This window comes from Typopeltis vanoorti, chromosome 9 (assembly GCF_054136105.1).
Source record: "Typopeltis vanoorti isolate ZY-2024b chromosome 9, IOZ_Tvanoo_1.0, whole genome shotgun sequence".
NCBI lineage: Eukaryota > Metazoa > Arthropoda > Arachnida > Uropygi > Thelyphonidae > Typopeltis > Typopeltis vanoorti.
Window position 1 is genome coordinate 70748266 of NC_143557.1, and position 13806 is coordinate 70762071.

Sequence of the window (13806 nt, forward strand, 5' to 3'; positions counted from 1 at the left end):
TAATTTATCTTACATAAGGAAAACATTTTTTAACTATCAAAATATAATAAGAATGAAATATTTTATAATCTTTTATAAAACATTTGATTGGCTACTGGTTTTACCATACGATGGGCTACCAGAAAGGAGAAGAGTAAAGATAGCGCATGCGCTTATTTTATTTTCAAACTTGGGCGCATTCGTTATAGAGGAGTTGAAACAATAATTCCAAAATAATCTATACACTGCCGAATAGACTAATTTTTGTTAGGTCACCGTATGAGTTTATCGCTTAAATATGTTTCAAAAAAAAATTTTTTTTTGAAAAAATAAAAAAGCAAAACAAGAAGAACAAGGGGCTCGCAAATTTGAGAAAAATTTAACAAAGGGCTCGCCAGAGGCCCCGCGAGCCCCTTATAGCTCACCACTGGCTATGAGGCTAGTGTATTATGTTTGTTAATTGTGTGTGTTCTAATGGCCGATTTACTTGTTCTGAGGGACGAAAAACTCGAGTTTCCGGGAGAAAAAAAACTCTACTAGTATATGATACCAGCTAACTCACCTTTAGTAGAAAAGTCCTAATAAAGGTTCGCATCCTAGATTGGATTCGAACCCAGGCCTTTCTAACCAAAGGGCTCGTCGAAAGCGACTGAACTACGGAGGCTCTTGCGTTATATGAAGTTGCGTGTGAGTGTGTGCATTTCTCAGCTTATTTACTCCCCCCATCACACACACATTCCTTTTTTTAGTGACATTAAAAATCTCAAAATAATTTTTGAAATTTCAAAATGAATTAATTCCGGTGATTAAAAATAACCAGAACGGAATGGATTTAAGTAAAAAATGTACAGATCTATAAGTTTTTTTTTTTACATCAAAATACATTGCTTGAATTATTATCATTGTAAGCAGATTCGTAGAAACGCTATGACATTGGAATAGCCAAGGGTGCTCTCTTCTCTGCCAGTGTCACAAGAGCGCCAGGAACAGGATCTCTTACCATTTATCAAAGCCACAAAAAAAAAAGGTCAGTAAATGTAAAGTAATGCACTTGGCGTGATTAGATATCCTATGATTATTCAATTACCGTGAAATACAAAATTATTATTAAGAGAGACCTCCAGGGGATCAGGGACTCATTGAGGAAGGTTACATACTCCACGTGCCAGCTATCATACTTATTCTTGAATTCATTTACACTGCTTGCACTCACAACATCAATGGCAATTCATTCCAATCACGCACCACGTTATTATAAAATGTGAGCAAGTTGTTAAACCATGACATTCCTTTAGTAAACCCATTCGATTCTATGTATTTGCAATTTTTGCTACATGTTCCTGAACTTCGACTTCCTATCTACCAACACTACAAGATCCCTAGCCTCATCAGTTTCTTCTAGCATAATCCCACCAATATATACAACATTGGATATCTAATCACGCTGAAGTGAATGACTTTACATTTACTGACATCCACTTTCAAATGCCCACAATTCCAGCCTATTCAAATCATAAGTAAATCAGGAGTGCTACATATCAGCAGCACTCAGCTCATGTTGCATGTCAAATCCTTCCCAATGTCACTAATGTACAGAATGAACAACAGTGGGCTAAGGACTGATTCTTGTTGTATACCACTGGTTACCTTAAATCTTGCAGACTCACGTTCCCCATATGCGACATTTTGATATCTGTCGGTCAGTAATCCTCTTATCCGTGCTAATATTTTATAATCCAGACCCACATTCTCCAAATTACGCAACAGTCTTTCATGCTGTATTCTGTCAAAATCCTTATCAAAATCCAAAGTGTATCCATTCCCCTTGTCTAGCTCAATGGTACGTTATTATAGAATGTGAGCAAGTTGTTAAACCATGACATTCCTTTAGTAAACCCACGCCGTTAATTGCAAAGTAGAGAGTCTGTATCAACTCATTTCTGAATGCGAGCCCTAACCAACTTTTCCAAAATCTTCACCACTACTCCTGAGAAAGTGACAGTCGGATCCATTACTCATTTCACCACCCTTGGGCAATGGGACCATACATTTTTTTACTCCTGCGGAATCTTCCCTGTTGTGAGACTCATGTTATATTAGCCTGGTCAAAGGAATAGCCAGTTTAACTGAACACTCTTTTAGCATCCATGTTGATATCCCATCAGTCCCTATTGCTGAATTCTTATTCAGTTTTTGCAACAACTCTAATACCTCCTCCTCATACATCTGAGTTTCTTCATCCAGTGAAGAAGTAGCAGTGAGCTCAGTGTTGCATTCAAAATGATAATATTGAAAATATTTTTTTGAATAAAACATGCATTATCTGATAAAAGAAATCGAAAAATCTATAACTATCACCGCATCAACTATATTATCACACTATATAACTAACACCCCCCTCCCCCACCAGTACGTCCTGATGTTCCACAAGACCATGTTAAACATGTACATATTTAATACATGCATTTTAAAATAAAAGAAGTTTTTTTCTTTCGTAACATTTGTAATGAATAATTTTTTGAATAAAAGTTACTAGTGGTAATGACCAAGACGCAAGAGAAGGAATACCTTATTCGATTCTATCGACGGATTACAGGGATTTTTTTTTTCCTCACCCAATTTCCTTCTGATATCTGCCAGGTGAGTTTTTTTTTTCTTGCTGGAAACTTAGATATTTTAACTCATCAATAATCGATTAGAAATTCACACAACAGTGATTGCTAAGATTAGGAGATAAAGAACAACGAGATGGAACAGCTATCTACTCACTTTTTGTGCAGTTTTTGTCCATGCACGCATTAATATTTCTGTGATTATAAAGGTGAAGATCGGGACTACCAACCGATTGCCAAAAAAAAAGTAACGGCTAAGGAGTGCCACTTACTCCTTTACAAACAAAACAACGAAGTTGAAATAATAAAAGGGAATAAAAAGGTGCTAGTTATTCTTATTTTATTACAAAACTATTATTCTTATTTTATAACAAATTCTTATTTTTATAACAAATTCTTATTTTTATAACAGATTCTGATTTTATAACAAAACTATGTTATAATTATATAAAATAATCATATATTATATTTACATTAGATAATAATATTAAAGATTTTTTATTTTAATATTATTTCATAAAATAGCAATTACAATTAATTAAACTAAACATATTTTTACAGGCGTAATCTAACTTTCAAAGTAATCATAATAAACACGGAACACGTTTCTAGTCTTCTCTGTCGTAGTTGGTATGAACGAAGACCTTTGCTTGGAAATCCCTTGATTCAAACCCCGACTGGGACTTTCATTATAACTTTTTAAATAGATGTCAGTTAGTTAGTATCATATATAAGTGGAAGGGCTTTTCAGAAAAAAAAAAACATGCGATTAACAGTCAAAATGCACTACCCTCATAGTCTTAGTTGTTTTGTCCATAATTCTATTTTTTAAAAAAAGAGGGGAGAGGTTTCCCAGTTATTTAACCGTGAGTCGATTAAGTAAAGGTTAAAGTGGTTTACATCCTTTCATGGGTAAAATTCGCATTTAAAAATGCTAAGTAATTACGAATAATTACCAAAATATATACTTGATTGACTATAGGTTGTATCAACAACGGGCATTTTGATTTTATATACATAGTGGAGTTTTAAAAATTATTTTTCTTCTTTAAGAGATTGGTGATCATTTAAGCAACATTTATATTTCCTAAACATGAGATACTTTAAACAATGCTTCAAATGGGAGACAAAAGGAAGTGAAATTACTTTGATCTTTGAATTTCCTTGTGCTGTAATTTAATAAATAAAAATTACAGGAAGACCCTCCACTCATCGGACTGTAATGTCTATACTGTGCTGAAATTATAATTTGTCGATTTAAAGCACGAGGAAATTATCCTAGATTAGCATCCCTTCTTCAAGGACTAATACAGCATCATTACCAGTACATGTTTTCATAAAATACTCAGTGATGATTTTCGTAATTATGACTGCTCCATAGTATTTCCTTTTCTTTCTATCTTCGGAAGTTAATTTCTTGGCACATATGAATTATTTGTTCTTACTAGAAAAAGGAAAGAAAGAATTACTTGTGTGAATAACATTTGAATTTATCCTGTAACTGTTTTATTCTTTAAGCAGTAAACATCCCTGACTACATGTTTTAATAAAACATGTACTCTGGGATGTAGATGTTACATTAAATATAGTCTATTTTTGAAAGTTTATTTTTCACTTGGTTAGACTATAATAAATTTAGTTTAATCCTTTATCCAAGTGTGAATCCTTTATGCAAGTATTTTCAGGACTGGGGTAAGGTAGTACAACACCGGGAAACTCGTAGCAAAGGTGGACCAAGCTAACATCACTCCTATCTCAGTATCTCCCATAATGTTGTACTACCTTACCCCAGTCCTGAAGATATTTTCAGGCGCAAACTTTGTTTGCTCACGCTTGGATAAAGGATTAAACTAAATTTATTATAGTCCATTTTGACTTTCACTGTGCTGCCATCTACTGCCGAAAGAATAAAACAATTAGATAATAAATTAAAATGTTATTTACATTTTGCTAATTCTTTTTTATTATTAATTTTATTTACATTTTATTAATTATTTTCCCCTTAAGAGTAAATCATTTACATGTTATAAGAAATTAATTTTGAAGATAAAAAGAAAAGCAAATACTATGGAGCAATTATAAAATTCCGAACTAAGAATTCGAACATCTGAAAGATATTAGAGTAGGAGGGGTCTACGTCTAACGTAAAGAAATGTAATATAGCGACACTCATTTTTTATCAGAATGCTATAATCGAAATATAAAATAAAAATAATAAATTTCAATTTTCTTTTAGAGGATTACAGACTTTAAATTTATGAGAAGTCTCATTATTGTTTTAAATATTTGGAATATAATAGTACATTTTTTTTTCTGTTTGACAGCAAAAAATTGTACTATTATAATACAAAGGGTTCTATATTCTTTACAAATAAATTAACTTATTTTTACTCTTTTAAGCCCAATGGACAACTGGTCTTCCTCCTTAGCCAATCACAGAATAGCTGGCCCAAGATTATCAGTGAATTTAATTAGCACCCGGGTAAGAGGGTATAGCAGACAAGTATTGTTGCAAATAATTGGCTTTATGTATGTTATGAATCGGCGAATTTAAGTTTTAAAAATACGTACATCTGAAGTATTAATAAGAGTGTATATTGTTCTTTAATTTCTGCCAATGCTGTACGTGTTTGAATCCTGTGATATGTCCGATAATAAACTACATAAATCAATCAAAGGTTTTGAAAAATGGTTCTCCGTATGTCGTTATTATAAACGAGAAAAAAAAAAGTTTCATGTCAACACCACATGCGTCCTATCCCAGAAAATCACTCGTTCCTCCAAAGAAAAGGGGGAGTGGAAATCCCCCACTTTAGAAACCTCTATCGTACGGTGTTTAAAACAGCATAATTATTTGACACCGAAGACAGCACAATAAAAATCTTTTAAATTAATATTTAACAGAAACATTCTCATAAAATACTGCATCGTAATTATTTTTACCAGCATGCTAGAAATGAATTAACCAGTTTTATACGTGTTGATATCAACCTGTGATAATTTGCTTGGAGAAAGAGCTAATTATAAACTTCTATAAGTATATAAAACATATTGTCTACGTAAAAAAAAAAAAAAAAAAAAAAAAGAAGAAGAATGCTAATATAACCAGTTTCGTTACTTTTTTTTTCTTTTCTCATACAAGTGGGCCTACAGGGCCGAACCACACTTTTTGTTCAAGATGACTCAATCTAATTTTAAAACGTAATGTATTTATGGTTTTTTCCTTAATTGGGCTGCTCATGTGCTGCTCAGGTTTTTTTTTTTTTTTTTTTTTTTTTGTCTAATATCTACATGCATTCATGAAAAACTGAAGAACTATATATATATATATACATACTGTACTCAGGGCCGGTGGAAGCGGGCATGCGGGCGCCGCTACGAAGGGAAAAACAAAAAATTATTAGAATGATCACTATTAAAATAAATAAGTCCGGATACACCGAATAAAAATAAAAAAAATTGTATATTTCCAGCTGTTTACAATTTTGTATCGAGAGCAGGATAAATACTTGCCTGCAGAAAGTACAGTGAAACGGTGAACGGTTTCTATGCGCAGAAACGAATTTTCGTACAAAACATTTGTTGCTACGTAACCAGTCATATGGTACTGTAAAACCTCGATTGTAGCTTAAATATTCTAAAGCACATTACATTCGATTGTTTACTTAGGTTAAGTCCCATGTGAATATTGTAAAAATAAACTTTGTTTGTCTCTGTATAGTTTGGTTTAGATGTGATTGTAAATAACACTCTGGAAGTTAACTGTATATACTGCTTTAATAAGAATATGTTAGAGTGTTAAAAACAAAGGCAATGTGTTTATCGCCAAAACTGCATGTAATAGATCTACATGGCGGCATTAGAAAGATTGTTATTAAAATTTGTTTGTATGAGAAAGGCTTGCAGGCTCTAAGTGTAAACATCTGCTAAGTCAGTCAGAAAGGTTCAAACAACTTTCCGATGGCCGGCAACTTACAATTAAAAGAAAGCGGAGGAGAACAAAAGGCGTGCCGAACTTGAAACTTAAGATGAAAGAATCATACCGATTCTTTGGGGGGTTGCCAAACTTCATGCAAGGTCTCAGATGAGGCATAATAAGAAAGAACTGAAGCAAACAGAAGGGGCTGCCCAGATCCAGAGATTGCTGCAGAAGTAGAGAGGGCTCAGTTCCAGAGACGTCCACAGAGAGACAGGAGAGGCTGCTCAGTTCCAGATGCTGTCAAAGAGGAGGCTGCCCGGTTCCAGACATTGCTAAAGCTGCCCGGTCCCAGACGTTGCTGAAGAGAGAGACAGAGCAGCTCAGTTCCAGGCATCGTCAGAGAGCATCCCAGATCCAGACGCTGGTTGAGAGAGGAGTTTTCCGCTTCCAGAAAGGAGCTTCTCGGTTCGAGAAAAACGACTTTTAGGCCACAGACAGGGCTTTCAAATTGCCGAAAGGAGAACTCCCAAACGCTGTAGAAGAGAAACGTTTCCAGTCCAGAGAGGGATGCTGATTGACAGTTGATGGCATTTTCATTTTTCCTTGGAGGTGGCATTTTCAGTTTCTTAGAGGCGGCAATTAAAGCTACTTGAGACGGCAGTCGTCCAGGCATTTTCAGCGAGCCCAAGCAGAGGAGAAAAGGTGAGGCAAATTTCCCGAAGTACCTTCGCTGGTAAGTTTTTCTTTTTGCCGTGGGAGAATAACATTTTTCCGGTTCCGTAAGAGTCCCGCTACGCTCCCGATGAGATATAGCTGAAGCCAAAATTCCAGATGAAGATCTGAGATGAAAGAATTGCCATAGAACTTTTAGTGAAAGACTTTTGACTGATTGTGAGATAAAGAGCCTTTGTAAGTTTAAAACTTTTTATATAATTCCTCTTATAGTTGTATTAGAAAGACTTTTAAGATATATGTTTAATAAGGTTAAGAAGTGTCCTTAAAAGAATCAATTGGCATGTTAGAAGTTGATATCAAATTTGTAAAGATAACTTAACAGAGAGATTTGAGTAAGCTTGGAGTTTAATAAGTAAAATTTGTAAACTGAGAGTAGATAACTTTTCGTGTTAAAGAAAGTATTTAAAGTCGAAGAAAAAAGGTTCTAAATTTTGCTAAAGATTTTTATAGAAGGATTTCATAGTAAATGTAAATAAATGTTATTTGACTTTCTTGTAAACATAGCATGTAATAATATAAACAAGAGAGATTCTGAGAGAGAGAGAGAGAGAGAGCGCACAGCTATATTAGAATAATGGAGAATAAAGTATAAAGTAAAGAAAAAAGACATCACAAGTAATGAATAGAAATTACAAGTATACAAAGTTAAATAATAATAAAAGTTTACAAAGTCGCAGTAATGACAGGATAGCAACAGTAGATTTATAACGGTACGCATCTCAGTAGGCTACTGACATTAGCGCAGTGTGGACTATTGTTTCGTCTCTGTGTCGCGTTGTGTAATAATTTCTTGTGGGTATAAAATAGAAATGGAACCAAAAATTAAAAAGTTATCCGGTACACAAAATCGTAAGCGTCATGCTACGAAAGAAGCAGATATTAAGAAACAAACTGGGGCTCTTAATAAATTTGTTAAAATATTCTGATGTAGATTGTAACCAACTCGATACATCAGAAATCAGAGTTGAAGAACCGTGCACATCATCCAGTTTGCATGAAAGTTCTATTGCAACTATTGAACAAGATAACAAGACGCATGATTTAAGTGAAAAACAGTTAGGAGAAGATTTAGTTGTAATTGACCACGAAACTAACACATTGTTAGTCTCTGTAAATTTAGAAGATCCAGGTGAATGGGGAAATATTGATGAAAAATTACGAGTTGTTTTAATTGAAATGGGTCCTGTTCAAAAGAAAAATATAATATATCCCTGAGATACATATGGTCGTAAATTTGGCGACACGTATTATAATAGAAAAATGGAAAACGGGGAGCTCGTGCCAAGAACATGGCTCATTTATTCCAAAACTTTAAATTCTGTTTTTTGCTTTTGTTGCAAACTTTTCGCACCTACTGAATCAAGTAGTCTTGTAGAAGGTTATAACGATTGGAGAAATGTAAGTACAACTTTGCATATACATGAGACTAGTTTAACTCACATGAAAAATTTCTTAAAATGGAAGGAAGTTGATAAAAATTTAAAAAACAAAACTACTATTGATTACTAAACTCAAAGCATGTATGAAATGGAAAAGAAACATTGGACAAGTGTTTTAGAATGCTTGATTGAAATTATAAAATTCCTTGGTAGCCAAAATTTATCTTTTCGCGGATCATCTGATAAATAATATGAAAGGAATAACGGCAATTTTTTAAAATTAGTCGAACTGTTTGCTATGTTTGATCCCGTTATGGAAAATCATGTTGAAAGTGCCCTACAACGAAACAATAGGGTGCACTATTTGAGTAAAGACAGTCAAAATGAAATATTGGAAACTTTAAGTAACGCAATCAGGGATACAATTTTATTATCAATTCGAAAATCTAAATATTATTTCATAATTTTAGACTTCCCACCTGATGTAAGTAAAACAGAACAAATGATCATTATTATTCGCTTTGTTTCCTGTGACAATGGAATTGTCAAGATCAGGGAAAACTTTTTAGGTTTTGCAAATACATCAGATTCCACAGGACGTGGTTTATGTACAACAATAATGGAACAGAAATGGAACATTCCTTGAAGACATGCGAGTTCAAGGGTATGAAAATGGGGCAAATATGAAAGGGAAAAAATATGGGCTCCAAAATTTGCTTTTGAACAAAAATCCTCGAGCTTTTTACGTGCCATGTGCTGCTCATACTCTAAATTTAATCATTAACGATGCAGCTAAAGTGAATGCAGATACAATTACTTTCTTTGCAATTATTCAAGAAATATACAATTTCTTTTCATTCTCTCACAAACGTTGGGCAATTCTTTTAAAGTTCGTAAAAAATTAACATTGAAACAGCCATCAGAAACGCGATGAGAAAGTAAAATTAATACAATCCACTCGCTACGATATCAGTTAGGAGAAATTTACGATGCACTTTTTGAAATTTTAATAAAGAAACTCAGCATGAAGCACAAACATTATGTGCTAAAATAAAATACTACAAATTTATTTGCTCTCTTATAATTTGGCATGATTTACTTAACAGAATAAAGCCTGTGAATAAAATGCTTCAAGACAAAAATATGAACATTACGCTTGCTTTAGAATCTATCGAAAACTTAAAATATTCTTACAAGAGTATCGATCAGGTACACATTTTAAAGAAGTTCTAAAAACGGTAAAAGAACTGAGTGAAGAGGTGAATGGAGTAGTAAGAATGCTCCTTCGGCAGCTTCATTAAATTGAGTTATTTTGTTAACAGCACTCTACTGTTTACTCATAATAAAATCATGCAACAAAGAGTAAGTGTAAAATCGCACTGCATGGAGAACAAGAATTTAAAACTGGTACGGAAGTTCGACGACGAAAGAAGACACGACAATTTGACTATGAGCATCATGACGAAACGCCACAATCGCCAAAAGATAAATTTAGAGTGAATGTGTTTTTTACACTTCTAGATTCTTGCAATGTGTTCGTTAATAGAATGTTTTGAACAACTAAAAACATATTATGATAATTTCAATTTCTTGTATAGATTACCACAAATTAATAACGAAGATTTACGAAAAAATTGTGACGATTTAGAGATTCTCTTGAAGGACGGCGAAAATAAAGATGTAAATGCAATAGAACTATATGACGAGTTATGCACTTTCTGGGATATTTTTCGGAAGGTTAATTTAAATACTCAAAACCCTTTCGATATTCTTAATTTTATTGTGTCTAATAATTTATCTTTCCTTAACTTTCCAATTGCTTTAAGAATGCTATTAAACCTTACCTGTTAGCGTAGCGAGCGGTGAACGTTCCTTTTTCCAAGTTGAAATTGATTAAAACCTACTTAAGAACAACTATGTCGCAAAAAATGCTTGTTAGTGTGGCGTTAATAGCTATTGAAAATGATATATGTGCGGAATTAGACGTTAAGACCGTTATTTCTAATTTGGTGAATATGAAATCAAAGCCCCAAAAATTTTAATAAACAAATTTCAAGTATATTTATGTAAATTAATTTATTTTCTGTTATTCTGTAACGATTTTATTTTTTGAATACAGTAAAACCCCGAAGTTACGCAGTAGGTGGGACCAACAAAAAGCTCGTAAGTCGAATTCGCGTAACTCGGGATATAATTTTGCATGTAATTTATATATAAAAACATCTATATTTTTTAAGAAATATAATCATAATTGTAGTTTTTCGTACATAAAAAAAGAAAGTTATTTCGATGTCAATGGTTTCATAAAGTCTAATAGATTCGTCTGACAGCATAATGTCTTTTTCTTGTCACGCAAAATTTCTTCATATCAAGCCAGTGATTTTTTTATTCCTTGCCTTCTGGCTACAATTCGTTCCTCGTTAGAATCTATGTCCTCCAAAATCTGTAAACCTTTCTTTTATGATTGTTCTTACTGTGGATTCCTGTAGATCGAACTTCTTTGCTAGCTCACAAATTCTCATTCCGCCTTCAAAATCCATAATAATGTTGAGTTTTGTTTCCAAAGTCAATGTTTTTCTTTTCATGCTAGCTGTAGAAGAATCGGACTTGCTTCTTTTGGATGACATTATTATTTTTTATGTGATAAAATTTTTATCAAGAACATAACATTAAACAATCGCAAGGGTTGTAGACTATAAAAATCGTGTATGAATGGAGACCGCGCGAAACACGTCAGTGCTTGTTCACAGCATGTGCGACACTGGCGAATGCGGCCGGCGCCTGAAAGATACGACTAGTGGTGAGGCGTGAAGCGGTACGGGAATACGTACATATACGAAACCGCGTAACTCCGGATTCGCGTAAGTTGGGGTATGACTGTCCAATCTTTGAGTTTCTTATTCGGTTTTAAAACTATGTGGGATTTAATATCCCCTTAATTTAAGTAATGTTTTCATTGCCGAAATGAAGCTTATTAGCTCTTTATACTTAAGTAACTTAATGGTTGCACCTGTTTGGATAACTCGTTCGCAGAGTATATAAGTTCTTTTCGCTATACACTTTGGTATTAGGTCTAGCTACTCACTGATGAAGCCTCAAAAAAGGCTGAAACCGGTCTGGGTAGTGACCTCCCTCCATAATGTAATAACAGCATACATTTCCTAGGAAATGTGTTTTTACATTATGGAAAATACCTAAGAATAACGCTCAGAACTTTACCACCTTTGCTACGAGTTGCCCGGTATTGTACTACGTACTAGGATCACTTGCATTTGCTAACGCTAGTGTCGCCGATACTTTATAGTTTACTATATTCGGCAAGAAACTCTCTGATTCCAATCTTTGAGTTTCTTATTCGGTTTTAAAACTATGTGGGATTTAATATCCCCTTAATTTAAGTAATTAAATGTTCTAATTATTTCTGAATTCTTTTCTTATTTTCTCATCTATCTTGGGTTTCTTTTATATATTTCCCTAAAAGATAGTTCCACTTATAAAAATTATTAAAAAAGTTTTACAAGTTACTAAGAATTTAGTAAAATGCAAGAATTTTTTAAACTTTAGTTCAAATAAATTTTAACTTTAATTAAAATTCATTTTAATTTTGTTAGCGATTCGGGTCGGTGAGAAGGCTATAATCCCTGTATCATTATATTCAACGATTAAAGTGAAGTGGCTTGATCAAAATTTGCTTTAACTTTTGAGAATTTTTTGAATATTCGGGTTTTTAACGATTATCCTGCCTAGTCAACAGCCCCGGTTCATTACATTTAGTGAACCAACGTGTGGCTGTTCTGTCAAAATTTATTTAAGAAATTTCAAATTTCTTAAATAAATTTAAGGGGCGCTTAGATAGAAATTGCATGCAGGCGGCAAAGACCCTAGCACCGCCCTGACTGTAATTTACTAATATGAGAATACTAATATTCTAATACTAATATTCTGTTTACTCTCATACTAATACTAGTATGAGAGTAAACAGAACACGGAAATTTTGTTAGGAATTTTAAGGAAAGGGTTTAGAGATTAAGTGGCGCCATCTCTTAGTCAATATAAATTCTTACTTCGTGCAGGTAGTGAATTCCCATCTTAATTCTCTTAAATTTGTAAGTTGTTGCGTATCACTGAATATATCTTTTATAGGTTGGATATTATTTTTGAAGAAAAAAAAATCCTAAAACTGAGTATTAAGAGGAGACTGGAAATTCAAATAGTTTGGGAATAAATAAATCATTAGATGAAAAAGCATAAATAGTCTATAAATTATAATTTTTTTTATAAATATGAAAAAAAAGCGCAGTTTCTGGGGGAGGGGAGGGGGGGTGCTTCTTTTAGAACCAGAAAAATAGTATTAAATTTTTTTAATGTGTAATATCATCATTAAATCGTGTTACGCTTTAAGAATGCGTTGGAAAATGTGTCGTCTGTGAAGCAGGGGAGGGACTTCTTTACAATACAGTACGTTACAAGTAATAATAAATAAATAAAATAAAATAAAATAAAAAATTCACAATATTTTTAGATTTTAATGAAGAATTACAACACTTTTTAAATATGTTAAACCGTTAAAATTAATATATATGATAACCTATTAATGGATCAATCTTATGGTTTCGAAATATGTTAATACGGATATTATTATCTGCATTTAAAGTTACAAAAAATACTTTTATAAGTGGAAATTTAAAAGGGAAATTTAAAATTTCCGTTTGCTTTTTAAATGAAAATTTTAAAAGAAAATATAAGGCAAACGGATTTCAAAAAGTTGATGTATTTATAAGTTTTCTTCTCTTTGTGGAAAAACGGACATAGATAGGAAGGAAGTATGAAGCTCTGTGACATTCAAGAGATTGATCAAAATATCCGAAAACGGTATGAGATCGCTGCACTATAAGTGGAATCAACTTAGGCTTAACATTTGTGATTTGTAATTATGCTAACAAACATTTTAAAAATTAATACTGATTATTAATAAAATATTATAACTAACTCTTTAGTGCATTAAAATACTGCTATGAAAAGAACTTACCCAATTTCACTTTAATATGTCTTGACATTTGACAGGATATTAAAAAAATGATAATACAATTCAAATGTCTTGTTTCAAATCGACAAACAGTCTGTTGTATATATATATATATATATGTTAATAATTCTGTTGAAATTTTTGTAATATTTCTAT

At 32.8% G+C, this 13806-nt stretch overlaps 1 protein-coding gene across 1 annotated transcript in view; it reads right to left on the reverse strand.

The window, feature by feature from the left end:
- LOC150103134 (uncharacterized) overlaps nucleotides 1-6062 on the reverse strand; it is a 297815-nt gene extending 291753 nt beyond the window's left edge. Inside the window, exon 1 of the mRNA XM_090397967.1 lies at nucleotides 5929-6062. The gene's annotated coding sequence lies outside the window, so the exon portion shown is untranslated. The remainder of the gene's footprint in view (nucleotides 1-5928) is intronic.
- Between the last annotated feature and the right edge of the window lie 7744 nt (nucleotides 6063-13806).